At 41.0% G+C, this 18,665-nt stretch overlaps 1 long non-coding RNA gene across 1 annotated transcript; it reads right to left on the reverse strand.

Annotated features, from left to right (window-relative positions):
• Positions 1-6: 6 nt before the first annotated feature.
• On the reverse strand, positions 7-12,091 carry LOC144891330 (uncharacterized). Its single transcript, XR_013622855.1, has 3 exons — positions 11,408-12,091; positions 4,841-4,940; positions 7-49 (listed from the first exon to the last, which is right to left on the reverse strand). It is a non-coding gene; the product is annotated as an uncharacterized LOC144891330 (long non-coding RNA).
• Between the last annotated feature and the right edge of the window lie 6,574 nt (positions 12,092-18,665).

The raw sequence follows: 18,665 nt of genomic DNA on the forward strand, positions 1-18,665 counted from the left end.
TTACAATTCCAAACTTCTGCAGCATATCTGCGTCTTGGAAGACGGAGTCCTGAAGAGAAAACGTGAACAACAAGAAAGAGCAATCAGAGATTGCAGACCCTTGCCAGGACCTGTTTTTAGTGTTTTTTTAAGGCTTTTGTGTTGAAACAAATATGGCGGCAGAACCATATGACCAATGACATCATCATTTTTTTTTTTCTCCACCAATTTATCCATAGATGAAGCTCAAGAAATTTCCTTAATTGGATGAAGTTTTGTACTTGTCGAATTATGACGTCATAATGGAGGCACTGACATCATCGTTAACATATTTTATTCCACATGGAGAGGTCTTTACAATGAGCTATGCCTCAATTTTTTCTATGCAGCGCTTTCGGAGATATAGAGGTGCAGTTTTTCGGTTTTTCAAAGATGGCGCCCATACCATGTGACCTATGACGTCATAATTATCATTTAAAAAAATCTATAGGTGGGGTTGGATCTATGGTGAAAATTTTCTGTCAATCGGACCAACAGTTGCAGAGAAAAAAAAATTAATCTTGATCAAATGAAGTTTTGTACTTGTCAAATTATGACATCAGAATGGAGGAACCCATGACGTCTTAATTAACATACACTATTCCCCATGGTGAGTTCTTTACATTGAGACAATGAGACATGTCTCAATGTTTTCTATTCAGTGCTTTCGGAGATGTAGAGGTGCAAAGTTTTTCGTTTTTTTCCAAGATGATGCCCGTACCACGTGAAGTATGACGTCATAATTATCATTTAAAAAATTATACAGGTGGGGTGCACCAATGGTGAAAATTTCCTGTCAATCAGACCAACCGTTGCAGAGAAAATCATATTTATTCTGTGCGGGCAAACAAAGACAGACAGACAAACGGACTCAAATGCAATACCCCCCTCCTCCTCTGGCGAGAATAATAAACAACAACCTGCATAGTTACTGGTTAACCTCACCTGCTCCCTAAAGGATAGGAGAGGTTATTGGAATCGGTATATGTCGGTCTGTCTGTTCCTGCATGCAGATCTACTTTAATAGAGATCATTCATTCTCTGATCAAAGGACACAAAGGACATCAAAGGACACAAAGGTGATCCCGGGGGAGGAGGCTGTTTTACAGCACCACTTGGTTGTCTGCGACATAAGGGTGAAAGGTGCAAGGAGAGCTCGGCGGGTGAAGTACCAACCGAGAAGGAAGGTGTGGAGGTTGAAAGAGGTGACAGTAAGGGAGGCATTAAAAGAGAGGCTGAGTAGGGTCGAGGATGATGTGGTTGAGCTTGAAAGTGGTTGGATGTCAATGAAAGCTAGTCTGTTGGGAGCCGTTGGTGAGGTATGTGGATGGACAAAAGGACCACCGAGGCACTCGGAAACATGGTGGTGGGATGATGAAGTTGGAAAGAGGATTGACGAAAAGAGGAAGAAGTTAAAGGAGTGGCAGAAGGCGAAGGGTACGGCAACAGAAAAAGCAGAGCATGAAAGTAAGAAGGCTGCAAAGAAAGAGGTAGCAAAGGCGCAGGAGACATGTAGGAAAATGTTCGGAGAACGCTTGGATTCGGAAGAGGGTCAGAGAGTGGTATTCAGGATTGCAAAGCAGACAGCGAAAGAGAGGTGTGATGTGATGGGGGTGAGTTGCTTGAAGGATGAAGTGGGACAAATCGTTGTGGACCCAGATGGAATTAAAGGAAGATGGAAAAGATATATGGAAATGCTCTTGAATACAGAGAATGAATGGGATGGCAACATAGAGAGTAACCCAGTTTTAGGACCGGCAGAGAAGATAACTGAGAAGGAAGTTGAGGAAGCGATAAAAGCAATGAAGAGTAGAAAAGCGGGAGGGGCGACGGGAGTTGTGGGAGATATGTTGAAGGCAGCAGGAAGTTGGGGTGTGAACAGAATGACAGAGATCTGTAATCTGGTGGTGAAAGAAGGCCGCATTCCAGTGGATTGGGAACTGAGTACCCTCGTCCCTCTATACAAGGGGAAAGGTGACCCTCTGGAGTGTGGCTCGTACCGAGCGATAAAGTTATTGGAGCATGGAATGAAGGTATTGGAAAGGGTGTTGGAGAGGAGGATCAGGAAGAAGGTGAAGATCGACGAAATGCAGTTTGGATTTATGCCAGGAAGAGGAACGACAGACCAGCTCTTTATTGTGAGGCAGTTGCAGGAGAAGTACATGGAGAAGAGGAAGAAGTTGTTTCTTGGGTTTGTTGATCTGGAGAAAGCATTCGATAGGGTTCCACGCAAAGTATTGACATGGGCATTGAAGAAGTTAGAAGTGGAGGAATGGTTGATCAGAGTAGTGATGGCAATGTACAAAAGAGCGCGCACAGCTGTAAGGACGAAGGACGGGAACAGTGGTGAGTTTGAGGTGATGGTGGGAGTGCATCAGGGGTCGGTACTAAGTCCACTACTATTTGTAGCTGTGATGGAGGTGCTGGCTCAGACCGTAAAGGAGGGTTTACCGTGGGAGTTGTTGTATGCAGATGATCTGGTGTTGATTGCGGAAAGTATGGATGGACTGAAGGAGAAGATGAACAAGTGGAAGGAATGTATGGAGACAAAAGGTCTGAAGGTGAATATAGGAAAGACGAAGGTGATGGCAAGTGGTAAAGCATGTGGTGAGGTGGAAAGAACTGCGAAGTGGCCCTGTGCTGTGTGCAGGAAGGGTGTCGGAGTGAACTCCATTCAATGTACAATGTGCGCTGAGTGGGTTCATCAAAAATGTAGTGGTTTGAGAGGGTCATTAACCAGTGTGGCAGCTACATTCAAATGTAAGGGTGTGCACAGAGGGAGCACATGTTGAGTTGGATCTTGGAGACGGCGTGAAGCTGGCAGTGGTGAAAACATTTTGCTACCTCGGAGACATGCTGAATGGAGAAGGTGGATCAGATTCGGCAACGGTTGCTCGAGTGAGATGTGCATGGAAGAAGTTTCGGGAACTGAGTGGCGTGCTGATGAGGAGGGGAGTGTCGTTGAAGCTGAAGGGAAAGGTGTATGCTGCATGTGTGAGAAGTGTTATGATTTACGGGAGCGAGACATGGGTCATGAATGTAGAGCAGCAACGAAGGCTGGAAAGGGTGGAAATGCGATTGGTTAGGTGGATGTGTGGAGTATCGTTGAGAGAGAGGAAGACAAATGATGAATTGCGAAAGATGATGGGAATAGAGCCTGTGATTGATGCTGTGAAGAGGAACAGGTTGAGATGGTTTGGTCATGTGTTGAGGAAGGATGAAAGTGACTGGTTGAGAAGAGTGATGGAAATGAATGCAGAAGGAAGTAGAGGACGGGGAAGACCGAGAAAGACTTGGCTAAAGACGGTGGAAGAAGACATGCGGGCAAGGGGGCTAACAAGGAGAGATGCAGAAAATAGGGCAAAATGGAGAAGATTGTCATGGGGACCGCAAGGCTAAACCCCGCTCTTGCAGGGAAAATGGCCTTAAAATGCATGTTGTGTGTGTTGTTGTATTCATTCTCTGATCAAACGTAATATATGTACTCCAGTGACGTCATTTAGTGTGTACTTGTTCTCAGATCTACTGTAACACCCAGCGTGTTTCTGTATTGTTAAATGCTGTGTTAGCCCATTCCCAAAGGTATAGTCAGGTTCACTATGTTTTTTCGTTCAAAATCATGGTAGATTAGCAAACCTATACATTTTTGGAAACGTTATTACATGGAAAATCTGAAAATCAATGTTTACATTTGCCAATTCCGACCAATTCGACCATTCGACCAATCGCTTCGATGGACCATTCGATCGATTCGATTCATCGAATTCGATTCGATCGACCATCCGACCAATTCGATTTGCCAATCAATTTGACCGACCTTTGCTCGTGTGGAACGGACTGTGAAAACGATGCGGACTATATTGTCGGATACGACACACAGGACAGTGATGACGAACTCTAAATGGCATATTCTGTAATCGTGTATGTTTGATGCCATTGACCGCCTGTGTATATTTTGTCATTGACTGCCTGTGTCGATGTGAAGTTATACTGACTGCATGTGTATATATGATTTTGCTGACTGCCTGTGTATGTTTGGTGATATGAATTATTGTGACACATTTTGATGTTATTAACTGCCTGTACAAAATGATAACATGTATTCGATTATGCAACTTATCGTGAATATAAAGACAGTATTTTGCAATTCAAAACCTTTGATTCGTATCTTACCATTCCCCATAGCACTAATTTGATACTTTCATTGGATTCCTTGTCCCTGAAAATATAGGTTTAGTATATTTTAAAAAGTTTTTAGGGTAATTAGGGGCAGAAGTCGAACAAAATATGTATTTTACAGTGGCCATTTTGAAAATCCAAAATGGCCGCCATACAGGTATCTCTCCAAATGTAAACATTGATTTTTAGTTTCCTTATGCTATAACCTTTCCAAAAATGTATAGGTTTGCTAATCTACCATGATTTTGAACGAAATATAATTTATTGACATAGTGAACCTGACGAGTATGGGAGAGACTATTGTAATTGGTCTATCTGGGTGTCTGCATTTAAATCTACTCGATAATTGCGTTTTGTAATCGTGTGTGTGTTCGTGTCCGTGTCCACGCCATAACTTTTTTTTTTACTATTTGAGATACTGTCATCAAATTTTCACCAAAGCTTTATTATGATAATATGGAGAAGGCAAATTAATAATTTTGTCAAAAGGTCAAAGGTCCGCATCACATAAAATCAATTTCCATCCAATTGAGCTGAAATTTTATTTTTACTTTCATCGATATCCGTGTGCTCTGCATTGTTAAATACCGTACTCGATCTTGTTGTACATTGCACTTTGGTCATTTGTTTCTGGTTGGCAAACCTCGTCAGACTGTTGCTCTTCATCCTCCTCCTGCTTTTGCTGTCCCAACATCTTTGCTCCTTTTGCAATCCAAAATCACAGTTGCAAATCAGACTTAAAGCTGCAAGGAGAAACTGGAATGTGAGGATTCAAGATTATCTTTGTTTAGTTTAGTTAGACAGGAGAAGCTCGACAGTAAATGAAATCTTCAATAACACAAACGTCCATATATCAGAAAGGATAAAGTAACTAAAACAAACTCTGAAAGCCTTTATTATTGATTAGCAGTGTACCTGGCGTTGCCCGGTGCTGTGCTAATTTTGTTTGTATTTTAAAGAAATGTAATAGTACACCGCTCCTTTCATATGCCATCTCCAGACGCTGCATGACGTCATTGCCTGGCAGCGAAGGGGGCTCGGCAATGACGCACGCTGAAAGGGAGTACTCAGTTTTCACTCCTGTTGTTTGTTTGTTTTCTTGTTTGTTTGTTTGTTTGTTTGTCCGGGCCATTATTTTAGCTAGGAAGCTGAAATTTTGGCACAATGGTGAGTAAGTACTTTGTCGAAAACAGTATTTTTTTTTTGATTAATCAATTAATTCATTAGTTACTTAAATATTATCAATTAATTCTTATTTATTTCCTTTCTCTTCTGGCCATGATCTCAGGCACCTTTTGAGTTAGGAAGCTGATATTTGGACATGACAATGACCAGGTGATTTGGCTGTAAAGGCTATTTTTGATTTATTGATTAAACAATTAATCGATTAATAAATTTTAATTATTTAATTATTCGATTAATGACAATTATTTTAAGGTTACTAGTCTAGTAGGAAGACTAGGTCCCCCTGCACCCCCCGGAGATATACTTCTAATCAGTGTTTCTAGATTGGAAAAAATGTGTAGAAAATGACTAGCTATGGCCCCAAGCTGAAAAAATGTCCCACATACCATTTTTATGCAAATTACTGCTGCAAATTTTATGCAAAATTATGCAAATTTTATGCAAATTTTTGATGAGGAGTAGAGTTGAGGGGTCTTTGAGGGCTTCATCGAGGTGCTCTCGGTTGCAAGACTGGGTCATTCTGAGAAGCACAGCAGGGTCAGAGATCATGATGTTCTCCTCCTCAGTGAATCTCTCCATCAACAGCCTCTCCATTGCCTCACACACTGTTTTGAGGCAAAAGAGGGACTTTGCGTAGGCCTTTCCACTGAGAACACCTTTGAGAGATCCACTTGTTACTAGTTGTGCCTCAAAGAGAATCTCTGCATATCCAGAACCACGCATCTTGTGTCCAGTGAGCATCCCGATGTAGTTCATGGATGTGTGGAAGGGTCCAATCGTTACTACATGACTAGCAAATTCATTTGGCCAGCGCCAGATGATGGGAAGGGCTTTCATGCAGACACCCAGATCAAATGTATTCAGGACCCATCTCTGACCCACCTCAGCAGTTGCTGCCTCGGAACGCTTCAGTAGCTCACGAACAACTGCGTTGTCTGTGATCGGTCTGTGCCTGGTGCCTGCATGGCATGGCAATGGCCTGCAGCCTGTGCCTGGGCTAGGGGGTTTCACCTCTGCAACTGGTTCTCCCCCACCCAGCAAATCAACAGTCGACTACTGCACGCCTATCCACCAACCGATCACAGACAACGCAGTTGTTCGTGAGCTACTGAAGCGTTCCGAGGCAGCAACTGCTGAGGTGGGTCAGAGATGGGTCCTGAATACATTTGATCTGGGTGTCTGCATGAAAGCCCTTCCCATCATCTGGCGCTGGCCAAATGAATTTGCTAGTCATGTAGTAACGATTGGACCCTTCCACACATCCATGAACTACATCGGGATGCTCACTGGACACAAGATGCGTGGTTCTGGATATGCAGAGATTCTCTTTGAGGCACAACTAGTAACAAGTGGATCTCTCAAAGGTGTTCTCAGTGGAAAGGCCTACGCAAAGTCCCTCTTTTGCCTCAAAACAGTGTGTGAGGCAATGGAGAGGCTGTTGATGGAGAGATTCACTGAGGAGGAGAACATCATGATCTCTGACCCTGCTGTGCTTCTCAGAATGACCCAGTCTTGCAACCGAGAGCACCTCGATGAAGCCCTCAAAGACCCCTCAACTCTACTCCTCATCAAAAATTTGCATAAAATTTGCATAATTTTGCATAAAATTTGCAGCAGTAATTTGCATAAAAATGGTATGTGGGACATTTTTTCAGCTTGGGGCCATAGCTAGTCATTTTCTACACATTTTTTCCAATCTAGAAACACTGATTAGAAGTATATCTCCGGGGGGTGCAGAGGGACCTAGTCTTCCTACTAGACTATACAGATTCAGATGAAACGGTGGTGGTTTAGGTATTATATTAGCCAATTGGTTAATTATTTATTTATTTTACGATTACTATTTATTTATTTTCATTATTAATCATTTATTTATTTTCTTTCTCATCTGTGCAATATCTCAGGCACCTTTTGAGCTAGGAAGCTAATATTTGGACATGACAGTGACCAAGTGATGTGGCTATAAAGGACATTTTGGATTTATTGATTAATCGATTAATTATTTGTTGATTAGTCAATTAATGAATTGATTATTTAATTTTTGATTAATTATTTAATTAGTTTTCAAAAGTTGCACATTCGGATGAAACACTGGTGGTTTAGGTATATTAAGAAATTAATTATTTTACGATTATTATGTTTATTTTAATTTCACAATTAATCAATCAATTATTGTGCACATCTCCCTCCCAATGAAACGGTGGGGGTTTAGGTATTCTATTAGCCAATTGATTAATTATTTAATTATTCGATTAATGGCTTAATTTTTTTTTTAAGTTACAGATTCAGATGAAACGGTGGTGGGTTAGGTATTTTTCTGTTCTGCGATAGAGGATGTAATTTATTTATTTGGCATGGGGGTGGTGTACTTTGAATGTATCTGTACTTGTTTTTATTTTTATTTTTCCTATTTTTTTGTGGGGCCTAAACACTTCCCTACACCCCTAAGGAATGGGGTTGGAGATCATTTAATATTACCTTCAGGTAAAAGCACACTGACGTCTACTAAAGTGTCGCACATGCGATTTGTGTGCTAGCTTCCCTGCAAACTCTACATCAGCGTTGAAGAAACGTAGTGACCATAACACAAGCCGCATCCACTGCAGATCGTGTTCAGTACTTGCACCCAACCCCAAGCAAGACGTCCACACTGGAAATAAGCACGGGAGTGTGCCAGCCTGATTTACGTCCCATCCAAGGATGGCGTGCTCCAGGATGCAGCACCTCCTGCTGTAACCTCTCCAGAACGGCATTTTCAAACTTAAAACCGATTATAATAGTATTCAAATATGTAAATACGTACACACCGGTAAATGGAATCGATCATTGTCAGGAATAATCGAATATTGAACTCATCGATATTAATATCATCGCTATAGTATATTCAGTTTAAAACGATTAACTCCAATAAAAATGTCTATAAAGAGAGAACAAACCAAGCATATTAAAAATAACGATGTTCGAAATACAATTACCGTACTATAGGCCTACGTCACTGTGGTATTAAGTTGTATCAAACAACAATGTGGTGATTTATTAACCACATCAATGTGGTGTAAAAGATTATAATATACTTACAACGCCTTGAGGTTGATCCACTATCGTTCTGATTTCTGTATCTTATAGAAAATCTGACTGAAAGTAAATCCTAAATCCTGCTAAACGTCGCTAGTGAAGCGATTCCTTCACACGATGAGGAGATTCTTCGCTTCCCGCCAGTTGTGACGTCACGCGACGTCTCTCAAACACCGCGTCATCAACTAAACTAAATAAACATAGATCGAAAGTTTATTAATTTCAAATACAGTATACTACCTTTTACCTCCATACCGATGTCCCATCGTTTTGAAAATAAAAATTCTCAGGTACAATATCTGACGTACGTCGATGAATTTTTATCGCCATTTGTTATTACTAGGGCATGCCCGGACTATATATCTATCTAAAATTATATCCCCCCCCTCTATTTACATGAAATGGTTTGGTCCATTCGCAACGCCAAAGCGAACGGCGAACGGCTTGCGAGTACAGTGACAATCCCCCCCCTCTATTTACATGAATGGTTTGGTCCATTCGCAACGACCACAGAACCCCCCCCTCTATTTACATGCAATGGTTTGGTCCAAAGCGAACGGCTTCCGGAGTTTGGTAAAGAAATCGCCATCGCGTGCACAAACGCGCAGGAAAGCGAATGAATCGCAAATTCGTTTTTATTAGTTTTAAAACGTAGTTTAACGCCAACATAGTTTGCAAACGTGAAATAAATGAATACGCTGTCAAATGTGCCATCCGAGGCAGAGTGTGTCCTCCACGTTCGGCACACGCGATCGTTCGCTGCTCTCTGATTGGTTGAATCGTTTTTTGGACATAGCTCGGTAAGTAATTGTCCGATTAATATGAAACCTTGAAAAGGCACATCCTCGGGTCCCCAGCAATATACCTGGCAAGTTAAAAGTATATCGGACCCGTGGTTGTCGAGAAACAGCGGTCACAGACAAACGTACAGACAGAGATTACTGGAATTATAGATAGATTAATCAAGACGTTTATCGACATTTTGGAATCGTGAGAATGACGCGAACCGTTTTTATTTTTTTTATTTCATTTATTTATTGCATAGGCCTACATAGTCGAGGCTCGTGGGAGACCTCGCAGTCTGAACGGATCAGCACGTAACAGAGAAAAACAGGACGCAATTAGACACTCATGCATGGAGAAGGAGACTCCAAGGAGGAAGAACTGGATAATTGGGAAGAGCAGGGATTGCCGTTGGGTGAGTAGGGAAGGGGTTAACGAGGGTAGAAAACATAATGGTTTTGCATTGGAGGGGATCTCAGATGATTGTGAACAGCTGTCTTGAAGACTTGGAGGGAACAATGATATTGAAGAGGATGTGGAAGTTGGTTCAACAGGTGAGGAAAAAGAGGAACAAATGAGTGGAGATGAGTACATTATCATGGATTTAGGTTTCACCAGAAGGGGGTTCATGGTGGACCGTGTGAGCCCTGCAGAAAACTGGGGGGGACAAAGCCCCTTCGGGCCCGATTTTTTTTTTATGCCGTGAACGTTGGTACAACACGGGTTATTAAGGTTGTGGTGAAGTTCCATTGAAATCGTGTTGTCGTTTCTGAGAAGAAAGTAAATACCTATTTTGGGGGACAATCCCTGTAGCAGGATTCTCTCACTCCCCTAAAATCTCACTCCAGAGTGATTCTGTCCTAGGATAAAATCACTCGAGAGTGAACTAATCCTAGGACTAGCACACTCTAGAGTGTAATTATCCTTGGACAGAATCACTCCCCCTGTCAGGATCAACACACTCCCTCCAGGATCAAAGCACTCCCCTTTAGGATAAAGTCAATCCCCCAGAAAGAATGGAAAGATATATTTAGTTACTTTGGAAATATAACTCACAGGATGTTAGATATCGTTGCAATGATCAACAGAGCTTTTACTATGTATTTTAGTGCATACCGTGTGAGCATGTGCATCATATTGTCGGATCTTAACATTCAATTGTTGAATACAAGTACTATATTTGAGCCCATCATTATTTCAATACAACAAAAGAAGACATGAGTCCCGTTTTCCCCGTAGATTTAATCAATACTCCTGTTCATTTATATTCACATGAGAGTTATTATACTTTGTTATGGTTTAAAAAATATCATGCAGTGTACTTCATTTCATATCTATATGTAAACCTTTGTACACTCTTCCGAGTGTATTCAGTGTGATGTGGGTAATATTTACATATCTTTGCATCTACATATTCGGTTGTTGAATACTATATCGTTCCAGATCATCAGAGGTAATTAACGAAAACTTCACATATTTTCCATGTAATTTTAATCAATTATCCGGTCCTGTAGATTCACATTTCAATCAAATTAGACGTTAAGTAAGTTGTCATGGTTGAAAAATATTTATTCATACACATATTATTAAATAAATGTATTGCATGAATATTTACATTTCATAACATTTTAAAACCCGTATTTAATATTTCTTAAAAGTGCAGTAAAGTTATAGAACGTAACTTAAAATGACATATTATATGTTGAAATGAAAATATCCTTTCAGTATAAAACATCGTAAATGTATCGTAATGATTACTGCGAATGCTCTAATATCAAAATACAGACTTGGCATTTAATATGGAATATTTTTTTGGGGGGGATTAACTTACTTTTCAAGATCACTTAGAACCAAAAGTTCGTTGGAATTATGTTGAAATTATTCTAGATTTCGTTAATGCGACCTTTAAAAGAAACAAAAACCACATTTGACATTTCAAAGCAAATAAATTGATCCTTGAAAGTGATGTAAACTGATATCGAACTCAACTCACGGACAGTACTGTGTTAAACTTCTGTACGTTTTCCAGAAGTATCTCTTTATTTTGCACATTAGCCAAAAATGTTTTTAACAAAAACAAAAGTTAAATTACGACTGGGATTACGGACAGTAAAATTACAGTTCAGAACTTCATGTAACCCCCACGAGCATTCAGGAGAGCACGTACACGTTGAGGCATGTTCACGAGATTTGCCAAGGTTTGGACAGGAATCCCTTGCCATGCAGTGACAATAGCCCACTGCAATTCACGCACAGAGGTGGGCTGCTGGTCCAAGTTGTCGATTTGACGCGTTAATTCTGCCCACAAGTTCTCTATCGCATTCATATCCGGTGACATGGCAGGCCACTCCATATGCTCTACACCACGGTCAGCAAGAAAGTGTTGGATCATGCGAGCACGATGAGGCCGTGCATTGTCATCTTGGAAGACAAAGTTTCCTCGAAAGGCTGCATGAGCAAATGGAAGCAATGTTTCTTCCAGAATGGCCCTGTACTTGAACTGGTTCAGGTTTCCATTCAGAACAACCAGGTCAGTTTTTCCCCCTGCATGAAAAGCAGCCCAAACGGTCACCCCACCACCTCCAGATTGGACTCTTGGCACTATACAATCTTCTTTGTAGGCTTCATGCACTTGTCTGCGCACTCGGACGCAGCCATCTTGACGACAGACCAGAAAGCTAGACTCGTCACTGAAGATCACGTGATTCCAGTGTCCTGGCTGCCATTGACGGTGCTCTCTGGCCCACTGCAATCAGCGCTGACAGTGTTGTCTTGTCAGGCGTGGCTTTCTCAGGGGACGCCTGGCACGATAGCCTGCTTGAACCAGTCGTTGGTTGACTAGCCTTCTGGATACAGGCACATTTGTCAGTTGCTGCCACTCAGCCCTAAGCCGATTAGCTGACTTGGTACGGCAATTGCGGACTAACCGGTGCAGCTGGCGATCATCCCTCCTTGTGGTTCTGTGGGGACGTCCTGGCCTCGGTATTGGAGTAGGGACACCCCTCTGAGCATTTCGTTTCAGGATCTTTGACACCTGACCTTGAGTGATGCCATACTGCCGAGCAATAGCACGCTGTTTCATGCCGGAATTTCGTAAAGCCACCACTCGATGAGAAACAGCATTGTCGAGTTGACGGACCATCTCCAGAGGAAGCAGCAATAACTTTTGTAGACGTGCAGCAGTTGTTTTCCACTACTACAGAACGCAACAACCTTTATATACCCGAATGTGAAGCCAATAGTCAAATGTACCTGTCCGTACATTTTGTCATGCCACCTGTGATATAATCCTGTTATTGACTTCTTGCTGCGACAGACAATCAGTCACATGGTTATTTTAACAAAGAAATCACCGAAGCGTAAAATAAACTCACCAGATTGATATACTAAGTTCAGAAAGTAAATCCAAGTCAAGGAAAAAAAATATTCCATATTAAATGCCAAGTCTGTATATAGTTATTTGAATGTTAAATTTAGACTTTTCTTTATTTGATTTACCCAGTTTAATACAGGGATGCGAAAAACATTGTATTTAAATTTTTTCGGAGAGACGTTTACAAAGGACATCATTCTGCCCTGTTTATCAATTCATTTATCATTTTATGTTCATATTCATTAACTTTGTCATGGTTGTATGTCATTACCATGCAATAAATATTGTTTAAATCACAAAATATATAGGGGGAGTGTTATAAGCATGGGGAGTCATTTGATCCTGCAAGGGGGAGTGTTAAAATCCTAGGGGGAGTGATTTCATCCTCGGATAAAACCACTCCAGAGTGATTTTATCCTGGGGAGTGATTCTATCCTCCTACACCCCCACCCCATAAATCCCCTTAGGGCCCGATTTTTTTTAATACGGCGAACAAACTTTAGTCACAACATAACAAATATAATTTGTGTCAAGTTTGGTCGCAATCCCATCAGCGGTTTCGGAGAAGAAGTTGCAAGTGTTTACGGACTGACTGACTGACAGACGGACGACGCCCCATTGCATAAGCTCCCCTGAACTTGGTTCCAGGTGAGCTAAAAACTAGAGGGCTGTGATCGGAGCCAACTCATAATATCAGCAAATTTGTAGCACAATATTAGCGCAATTGCACCTCAAACCTGAAGAAAACGACATCGTCTTCCCCTCCCCACGATGTTTCATCCGATTATGTATGTAACTATATGCAAAATAAATAACTTTGGAAAAAAAGAAATTGATGGCCATCGAAACTGCAAACTATTATACACCAACCAAATCAGCGACGAGACTTAGAGTTGGGCTAACGTTGTCGTGCTTGGACTAGAAAATAGCACACATATGGTGGATGCAGACAAATACACATTCCAGTTAAGGCTTATTGACTTGGTATATTTTAATGTTTACATATGTACACGATCAATGAAAGGACCGTGTGCACGTTTACTAAAATATACGGATATGCACAGGCTTATAATATATACTTACACTGAGTTTGTCCAAAATCCCATCACTGGTTTATAAGTTAACACGTAACGGAATTTTTACCGAACAGGACCTTAGACCTCTTGATCCCATAATCTAATCAGTTTATATTTCCATTGTTTTAAAATATTTGTACCACGTTTGACTTAATCCCTTCAGCCATTCACCTGACATGACCTCTGACCTTTCACCTGTTGATGCTGAAATCTAATCAGTTCATCTTTGCATCATAATGTATACTAATATCAAGTTTGGTCAAAATACCCTCACTGGTTCACAAGTTAGTGCAATAACATAATTTTTTTAGCCGTGTCGCAGACGCTGCTCATAGTGCCCTCTGCTGTTGTTGTTACCTCTGCCTCTTCTTCTTCTTCTTCTTCTTGTTCTTGCAGAGAAGACAAAACCTCAAAGCTCCACCCATTCTGGGAACCATAGCTCCACCCATTTTGGGAGAGGCTTCATATAAACAAATATCCACCATTTTATTAACTCGCATAGCTTTGAGGCCTGTTTTGTAGGCCCGTGGTGTCTTCCTCTCTCACACAGTTTTCTTTCAAATCAAATTCGATATATCATTTCATTTTTCACAGTCGCTAACATAGTTTTAGACTCGGTTGAAAAAAAACGGGAAGAAAATCCGATGAAAGTTGCCCTTTATAGAACGAAATGAATTCTCAAAGGCCTGTAACTTCAAGTCCATTGAGATATATATATATTTTAATCGCGGCATGCTCAGTCATACACCGCTCGAAATAAGAGACGGGAAAATGCCGATATATATATATTTTGTTTAAATCGTGGCATGTTCAGTCATACACCGCCCGAAATAACAGACGGGAAAATGCCGAGATATATTAAAAATTCGTCCATTTGATGACAATCGTCACGCTGAAATATTTAATTTATACGTCGTCACAATAATGTGGAGAGAGGAGCATAGCTTCGTTCACGTGTCGCTACACACGAGAAATTGCCGAGATATATTTTTTTTACATCGCGGCATGGTCAGTCATACACCGCCTGAAATAACAGACGGGGAAAATGCCGAGATATATTAAAAATTCGTCCATTTGATGACAATCGTCACGATTAAATATTTAATTTATACGTCGTCACAATAATGTGGAGAGAGGAGCATCGCTTCGTTCACGTGTCGCCACACACGGGAAATTGCCGAGATATATATTTTTTTCAATCGCGGCATGGTCAGTCATACACCGCCTGAAATAACAGACGGGAAAATGCCGAGATATATTAAAAATTCGTCGCCACACACGGGAAATTGCCGAGATATATTTTCACTTTGCACAAAAATAACATCAAGTAATCGAATCAATAGGAATGTCCTGTGCTTATAACATCGACGTTATAGGCACAGCTGCATCTAGGCATTGTGTAACATCGACGTGGCTTTTGTTTTAATTAAAACTTTTTGTACTTGTTTTCTAATAGGACCTCTGAACTTTGACCTCGTGACCCCATAATCTAATCAGTTTATCTTGACATAATTATACATACAGTCGTGGCCAAAAATATTGGCACCCTTGCACTTTTTTCAAATAATGCACCATTTCTTCCAGAAAATTGTTGATTTTAAAAATATTCTGGTATCCACAAATGTATTTCTTTGGTTTGCAGTGGAACAAAACCAAAAAAAGCTGAAAAAATTACTAAATCTTAGCTTATTCCACACAGAAATCCTAAAATAGCGCGGACAATATTATTGGTGCCTTTTAGAAGTTGTTAGAAATAATTAGATTTCAAGCAGGTGATTCTCCTTTACTTTGGAATTGATCTCACCTGTGGTGAATTGCAGGTGCCTGCAATATAAAAATCACTCATTCAACCAGTTTTTAAAAGTCATTCTGCTGTTTTGTGTCACTCTGTGTACCGCAATGAGCATGGAGAAAAGAAAGAAAACCAGAGAATTGTCTGATGAGGTCACACCCAAGATTGTAGCCAAAGCATGGACAATCCCAAGGCTACAAGTCCATCTCCAGAGACCTTGATCTTCCTGTGTCCACCGTACGCAATGTTATCAGGAAGTTTAAGGCCCATGGCACTGTAGCCAACCCTCCCTGGACGTGGCCGCAAGAGAAAACGTGATCGAAGATTGCAGTGAAGGATTGTTTGAATGGTGGAGAAAGCAGCTCGATCAACTGCCAAACAGATTCAAGCTGACCTTCAGACACAAGGTAAGACAGTTTCAACTCGCACCATCCATCTCCAACTCAATGAAAGGAGGTTCTCTGGTAGGAGACTCAGGAGGACCCCACTGCTGAGAGAGAGACATAATAAAGCCCGACTGGAGTTTGACAAAACACACCTGAACAAGCCAAAATCCTTCTGGGAGAATGTCCCGTGGAAAGATGAGACCAAATTAGAGCTTTTTGGTAAAGTACATCATCTCTGTTTACAGTAAACAAGACCCAGGAAACATAAGAAAGCCTGACTGGAGTTTGACAAAACACACCTGAACAAGCCAAAATCCTTCTGGGAGAATGTCCCGTGGAAAGATGAGACCAAATTAGAGCTTTTTGGTAAAGTACATCATCTCTGTTTACAGTAAACAAGACCCAGGAAACATAAGAAAGCCTGACTGGAGTTTGACAAAACACACCTGAACAAGCCAAAATCCTTTTGGGAGAATGTCCCGTGGAAAGATGAGACCAAATTAGAGCTTTTTGGTAAAGCACATCATCTCTGTTTACAGAAAACAAAATGAATCCTCCAAAGAAAGGGACACCTTCCTTAGAGTCAAACATGGAAGAGGTTCAGTGATGTTTTGGGGTTGCTGTGCTGCCTCTGGCACCACGTACCTTGAATGTGTGCATGGCATCATGAAATCAGAAGATTACCAAGGCATTTTGGAGCACAATGTTCAACCCAGTGTCAGAAAGCTGGGTCTCTGTCGAATGTCATGTGTCTTGCAGCAGGACAATGACCCCAAACACACTTCAAAAAGCACCCAGGAATGGTTTAAGACAAAATGCTGGACTGTTCTGAAGTGACCAGCAATGAGTCCAGATCTAAATCCCATTGAACATTTGTGTGGAGATCTGGAAACAGCAGTTGGGAGAAGGTTCCTTTCAAATCTGGGAGAACTGGAGCAGTTTGCACAAGAAGAGTGGGCCAAACTGCCAGTCGAGAGGTGTAGGAAGCTCATTCATGGGCTATAGGAAGTGCTTGACTGCAGTTATTTTGTCCAAGGGCTGTGCTACCAAATATTAAGCCTATGGTGTCAATAATTTTGTCAATGCCATTTGTTTTTATTTTCTGAATTAACAGGATATATTAAGTTCTAAATCAAAAACAAAGGTTGTCATATTAACAGTGAAATATAGAATTGTGGAGACCAAATACTTTTGTCAATTTCAACTTTTTTCTGAGAAAATTGTGAGTTATTTGAAAAAAGTGCAAGGGTGCCAATATTTTTGGCCACGACTGTATTTGTACCAAGTTTGACTTAGATCCCCTCAGCCATTCTTAAGTTATCGCGGTAACGAAACCCTATCAAGGACGGCAGACAACCCGAAAACATAATGCCATCAGCGGCGGAGGCATAAAAACATATTTTGACATGTGTGCATCACACCATTTATTTTACGCATTGGGTTTAAGTATTTTCACAACGGTCGATCCAGCAGGATTCACTGGGGAGCTGTGCACCCATTGAATGTTGTGTTAAACTATTTAATGTTGTCTCACTGTATTGTAGCAAACGTATATGGTTATGTATGTATGTATATTTGTGACCGAAACGTCTTCTTCTTCTTCAAATATATATAAAACCAAAAAACAGTCCGTGAAGCCATGAGATTGTGAAGCCGTGTGACTATATCTATTAATTACGTACTGTTTGAATGTCGGTTGCGTGCATCCTGTCTATTAATTGCGTATTGTTGGAACATACCTTTTGACCCTTCAGATCGCTGAGACCCCTTAGACCTTTGAAGACCCTTTAAGTCCCCCAAGACTCTTAAGACCACAAATACCCTTATAGACCCCGAAGACCCAAAATATCCCGATGACCCAAAAGGCCCTGAAGACCCAAAAGACCCCAAAGATCCTTACAGACCCCAAAATATCCTTTCAGACCCTGAAGACCCAAAATACCTCAAGGACCCAAAATACCCCAAAGACTCAGATAACCCAGAATACTCAGAAGACCCCAAAGACGCACAGGACCCAGAAGACCCCAAAGACCCAGAGGGCACAAAAACCCTGAAGACAATTAAAGACCACGAAAACCATGAAAGACCACGTAGACCCTTAAGACATCAAAGACCTGTAAGATGCTTTAGACCCAGTAGACCAGCTTGGACCTTGACCATTTAGAGCTTTAAACCACTTGGACATTTTTAGATTACAAATAAATAATATCATCAATATTACAAATAAAATTGTTGAAAAAAAAAAGTTTGTATTATTATGATTGGTGTAAATCATGACACCACAGCAACTCACGTGGTCATTAACCTCAGTTAAAACAAGCCTCTGCCTCTGTAGCGACATGTGGTGAGGCGTATGTAGTGAACTGATCCATGCTAGTTTTCTTGATTTTTTTATGGAAAACGCCCCAAACAAGGCATAAAGCCACTCAAGGTAAGGGGCTGTATTTATTACAAATGACATGTACTATTAATTGCTGACTAAGAGTGTCAGAGGGGCCACCACGGCTGTGAAGTCACCAGCAGCTGGAATAGTGGGACAACACAACCTCACGTAAAATATCATTGCACAATCCGTTCATACCATTGCAGGTTTTTTGACATCACAAAAAATGCCATACTACTTTGGGTATCTGAGAATAACTCATCAATATTTAGTATGGCTCCGAAGGAAAAGGCAATATGTGAAAGGCCTTTCTGACTACAAATTGTCATACAACCCTGAACTACCTTAACCAATAAGTTAATTTTGTTTCTGATATGTACCAACACTCGTCTTTAAGCTGTCTAGCTTGGGTTTG

Source organism: Myxine glutinosa, chromosome 3 (genome assembly GCF_964187855.1).
Source record: "Myxine glutinosa chromosome 3, kmMyxGlut1.1, whole genome shotgun sequence".
Taxonomy (NCBI): Eukaryota; Metazoa; Chordata; class Myxini; order Myxiniformes; family Myxinidae; genus Myxine; species Myxine glutinosa.